The sequence below is a fragment of the Vulpes vulpes genome, chromosome 7 (assembly GCF_048418805.1).
Source record: "Vulpes vulpes isolate BD-2025 chromosome 7, VulVul3, whole genome shotgun sequence".
Lineage (NCBI taxonomy): Eukaryota > Metazoa > Chordata > Mammalia > Carnivora > Canidae > Vulpes > Vulpes vulpes.
Genome location: NC_132786.1, coordinates 73,010,309 through 73,016,163, shown reverse-complemented (window position 1 = coordinate 73,016,163; position 5,855 = coordinate 73,010,309).

Genomic DNA, 5,855 nt, shown 5'->3' with positions numbered 1-5,855 from the left:
GACTTTGTGGCTTTTTGTTTGTTAAACAGAACCTCACAACACAACCAGAACAGAGCAGTCCCCCTTTAACCAGGTACCTCACTTAAGGATCTGGTTCCTGAATATGATTTCTCACCCTGCAGATGACCTCAGGATGAGGGTGGCTCCCTGTGCTGCCAGCCGACTCGCAGATGCATTGGTCTGCACATATAAACCCCGTCTCTAGGAGCTCATCCTAGCTCAGGGAAATGGAATGAGCTGGGTACTCTGTGTGAGGGGGGTTAAATGACTTGCCCTTGGGTCTGTGCCCATACCCGTCTGTAGTGAGAAGAGTGCCCTGAGAAGATCTGCATGTGAGCATTCAAGGCTCAGTCCTTGTGACTCCTCATGGGATTCGTGCTCAGAGAGGACTTACTGATCATGTAGGCTCCTGCAGTGAATAGGGGGTGTATTAGAGCTTTAACTTTAAGAGTGTTTAGTGAAGGGACTCCATGCAGGCAGAGTTAGGAGAACCAGCAAGGAATAGTGAAGTCCTCAGGCACCAGCAACAGTTGTCACCCCTCCCAGCCCTGAAGGGGAGAGGGGAGGAAGCAAGGGCTAGAGGCCTGGAAAGGGACCCCAGACCCACAGGGGGTACAGCCTTTGCCAGAGCCTGATACCCTCTTCCCACCTGCCAGTTTCCTGTTGGCACCTTTCATTGGCTAATCCCAGCTGGCAGCCAGAGAGCAGAGATGCCTAGGGGACATAAAGTCAGTCTCCTGGAATTCAGAGCAGGGCAAAGGATGGAGAGTGGGTCAAAGTGGGGACAAGCAGGATGATGAGGGTAATTTAGGAGAGTCCTTGTTTTCCTCCATCTCTGTGGAACCCTTTGTGATTCGTTGTTTCACATGACTGTTCCCAGAGGAGGGCCTGTGAGTATATACATAGCCCACAGTGGGCAAAACAGCACCCTGACTGCTGGCTTCCCGGAACCCTCCTCTCTGCCTCTTTTTTACCTGATGCCACAGGACCTTGTTCCATTCACTCAAATATCCAAAGCAACACATACCTATAGAATGAGGCACTGTCAAATTGAACACCAATAAAAAATAAATTTATTATTAAAAAAAAAAAAGAATGAGGCACTGTGGTGGGCACTGCCAAATATTTGATTAATTCATCTCTTCCCGGGCAGCCCCGGTGGCGCAGCAGTTTGGCGCCGCCTGCAGCCCGGGGTGTGACCCTGGAGACCCGGGATCGAGTCCCACGTTGGGCTCCCTGTGTGGAGCCTGCTTCTCCCTCTGCCTGTATCTCTGCCTCTCTCTCGCTCTCTCTGAATGAATAAATAAATAAATCTTTTAAAAAAATTCATCTCTTCCCTGGCCTTTTCCCAGGGGGCCTGGGGCTGGTGCTAAACTCGTGACCAATCTGCATGAACAAGGCTGCACCTAGGCAGATTGAGGGCAGGGCCACGTGTTCCTTTTACCTCCCTTTGAATGACTCCTCTTTGAAACTAGCACTGATTTAGGGTGGCCTAGCCCCTTGCTACTCAAAGTGTGGCCCACAGACCAGGAACAGCAGCAGCAGCATTGTTAGCTTGTTAGAAAGACAGATGCTCAGGCTCTATCTCAGACCTACTGACACAGAATCTGGATTTTACCAGGATCCCCAGTTGATCAGCGCGCACAGTAAAATTAGAGAAGAACTGCCCTCGGTTACATTAGGTCATGTGTTCTCAGCGGTAACCTAAATTGGAGAAATTCCTTCACAACCCACCTGGTACCACTAGCCCCTTGCTGTTGAGTGTCAGTGAGACCCTGGGTTTGTTTGTTTTTTTTTTTATCTGTTTTATTCCAGCCACCAGTTGGCAAGAGAACATATGTGGTGGAAAGGACTGGAAGATTACCTACCCGTGAGGATCACTGATTTAAGTTGGAATTAGAAGCCAAGATGGAGGTCACAGTCTGGTGTGCGTCAGTGTCCAGTTAGGATGCTGTGTGTTCCTTCCCAGGCCTGAGCCTAGAGCCTGAGCAATGGCAGGAGAGTGGTCCTGCTTTCCCCCGGCCTTTGTGCTTTGAATACAGAACTCTTCCCTTTAGGACACTTGCTCTTGTTGGCTTGCTTTAGAAAGCCATCCTCTTTATCACTGGGGGCTTTGTGCCTCCTGGTCTGGTTGATACACTGTTGCCCCGGTAGAGAGGCCTCTCTGTGTTGAATATGAAACAGCCACTTAAGCTAGCTTTATGTCTGCAAGGGTTTCTCTTAGAAGCCACAGGCAGGCACACACCTGGGCCAAGGTACAGCTAGAATCAGGACTCCAAACACCTTCCCCCCAACTGTACTCTGCATGATTGCTCCCTTTCTGCACAACGGCCACCTCTGACTCTCCCACGCCACCACCTGCCACTCCTGGGCGGTTCCACAGATCAGAAGTACTCCGGTTTGGATTCTGGCAGATGGGGAAGGGAATTGGGGAGCAGTGTAGAGATCCTGGCAATGAGCTCTACAGGGGATAGGGAAAGCCGTGAGGAAGGGCTAGCTCACTAGAAACTACATGGTACCGGCAGAAAAAGCAAACTCACTTTTTTTTTCTGATCACCTATTGGTTGCCAGGCACTGTGCTAATCATTTCACATGTTGTCGCCTTTCGCCTTCACACATTAAAAAAAAAAAAAAAAAAAAGTCCTATGAGGGTACTAGTAACTCCGTTTTACAGATGAGAAAACTGAAGCCCCAAAGCATTAATATTACCTGCCCAAGGTTGCAAGACCCAGAAGTGAAGAGGCTGGATTTCAGCCTATGGCTCTTTCTACACTATCACAGTGTCCCTGACCTAAGTCAGGGCCACAGTCAGTATCACAGATTGATTAAAGCGCCAACTTTGAGCTTGGCCAACCTGGTATCATCACAGGTGACTATAGAAATGTCCCTGGTTCCAGAAAAACAAGATTTCCAAACATGGCCCATTAGACCTGGTCACTTAGATTCTGCTCAGCCTGTTATTTTTTCTTTAAGATTTTATTTATTTATTCATAGACACAGAGAGAGAGGCATAGACACAGAGACAGAGGGAGAAGCAGGCTCCATGCAGGGAGCCCAATGTGGGACTCGATCCCGGGTCTCTAGGATCACACCCCAGGCTGCAGGCGGCGCCAAACCGCTGTGCCACCCGGGCTGCCCTCAGCCTAAGTTAAATATGGCCATTGTCAGTGGCTGACAGGCATTGCCCCTTGGTGGGAAAGGCAGGGCCAGGTGAAGAGCCAGGCAACCTGGTCTCCTGAGACAGGTCAGTGGGTGGTGAGTCAGGGGGGCTATAAAAGGCCTGTGGCCCCAGCCAGCACTGCCCCAAATACTCAGCTGATGAAACCCCCTATAAACCCCTCTCTGTGCCCCTGCCTGACTCAGGGAGGAGCACATCAGCCCTCCTCAGGGAGGGGGCCCCACTTGGCAGGCCCCAGGACCAGCATTGTGCACGGTCTGTTCCAGCTTTCATGGCTGGGCCCAGGCTCATGGGCTATATTGAGGGCTGAGTCACCAGCCTGTGCCTGGGTCAGGCTGACTGTGACTGGCTGGCTGGGGCCTGAGTCAGGCCCCGATTTATCCTGGAGAGCAACAGGTTCGGGTTTCTGTGGGAGGGGGTGAGAAGGATGCCGGGAACCATCCTTGGCACTGGGCGCCCTTGTCTGCCAACCATTCACTTACTCCTCTGGAGCCGCACACAAACCTCTCTTGAAAAGAGGGAAGGAGAAGGAGGAGAGAGGGGAGAGAGAGGGGTGAGGGAAGGAGGAGGAGAGAGCCGGGAAGCTGTACTTGGGAGTTCTTTCTTCACACACTGGCTTCCCCTCAAAATCCTCCCCTCCTCAACAGACTCCCTCAACCTACTGGGGGACCTCAGGTAATGCCCACAAAACAGGACTGTGAGCCATCAGAGTTTTTTTTTTTTTTTTTTTTTTAGCCATCAGAGTTTGTAAAGAGGCTGTCAGCTCCATGCAAACCCACCCTACCCCTTTCTCTCCTCTGCAGGAGAGATGTCTCAGATCCCTACCTCAGTTTCTTCATCAGGGCTTCAAAGACAACCTCACTGAACCCTGAGCTGGCACATCAGACTGGGTATCAAATGTCTACCTTTTTACACACACACACACACACACACACACACACACACACACACACATCCTTGTGAGACCCAGCTATGTGTCATGTGTCTGCAGCTGGGCACCTCTCCACAGGAGAGCTCAGCCTCTCAAGTCGATGGTCAGTACTGATGCCGGATGGTTGATTTTGGACCTGGAACAAAGGTGGCATGGGGGAACGAGAGTTCTGGAGACGGGGGGTGCCACTAGCAGAGTGGAATTCCTGAGCACCTCGTCACAGGCAGCCGACAGAACATGAGCCGCAGGACCCAAGCTATTTATACCTCGCCTGTCACTATCAGGGCCCCCAGAGCTCCCCCCTCCCAAGTCACACACAGCAGGTCTCTTTTCTGTTTTTGGTCCCTTCTCTACTCCTCCCCCTCCCTACATTATGAGAAGGGAAAGAAATCATTCCCAGACCCCCTTTTACATAAGCACTGCCCCCCCACAAAACCCCTGAACTTCTTCCTGAGCCCTGTAACAGGGACTGCCTTCATTCTACCCTTGAAGAGACACCCTTCAAGGATGCCTACTGTCCTCTTCGTTTTCACCATGCCTGGGGGTAGAAGAGGAATAAGATAGAATAATTCAGAGAAGGTCCCAGAACCTTCCTGAATTCTAATCACCACACACAGCTTAGGTTGGAGATTGTCTGGCCCAGACTTACTGGGTCAATAAGGTTGGGGCAGCTGAGAAAGTTTGGCCTAGAAAGGGTACTGGGAGATGTGGAACATATGTATGCTACAGAATTGCAGACTATATATCCTCTATATAAGTATGCTCTCTAGCTCTTTCACCTCACCAAAGCAGCTCCTCCGAGTGCCTCAGTTTCCTTGCTGTCACCATACCCTAGGCCTCCAGCTGCCCTTGGCTTACCCTGAGCCCAGTCCCGCCTAGGCTTTCTGGCCCGCTCCCTCAGGCTCTCCCTGCCCACCAGCCCTGTCACGTTTCCCCTTGGCTGTTCTGCGCTGGGCTCTCCCTGTTTCTGTCTGGCTAACCCGCCCTTTTGCTGGAAGGATCGGCCTTGTGGCTCAAATGGGCACACTGCCCAAGGGGCTCCCTGGTACAACGGGACAGAGTCTCTCCCTGCCCTCTCATCACCTTGGCTTGAGTCAGACATAGGGGGGACACAGTCTGACTCACCAGGTACTCTTTTCCTGAGCTCAGCTTCATTTTGAGGAGATGAGGCCAAGTGAGCTGGTGACAGGGACACTGAGTCAGGGGCAGCCTCAGTCTTTGCCCTGGGACCCTGGATTTGGGCTTCCAATGAGGCTTTTCTACCTGTAAAGTGGAGAGCCCCCACGCCTGCTCCCTAACTGGCCCGGGCAGTGTCCCTGCTTCCTCTCAGTCCATCACAAGCACACACACTTCCTTTCCCCTGCAGGTGGACAATACCCCGGGGCCAAGAGCCAGAACTCCCAGGCCCTGTCGATGGCCCTAACACCGGTTCATCCAGAAAATTCTGTCAACACTAGTTCAGTGTGTTTGGCCCTTAAGCACTAGCCTCAGTTTCCCCACCTATCTCTCTAGCCCCACAGCGTCTGAAAGGGGTGTGCTGCACCTCCGACTGGCAGCGCTTAGCCTGGGGGTGTCGGGTGCCCTCACCCCTCGCCGTCCTGCGCTGCGAGCCACCTCCCCCAGCGGCGGCGCGGGGCGGCGGGGCGGCGGGGCGGCGGGGCGGCGGGCGGCGGGGCATCGGGGCATCGGGCTGCCTGGGCCGCGGACCCCCGCCCGGGCCCGCCCGTCCCGCCGCCCGGCCGTGGG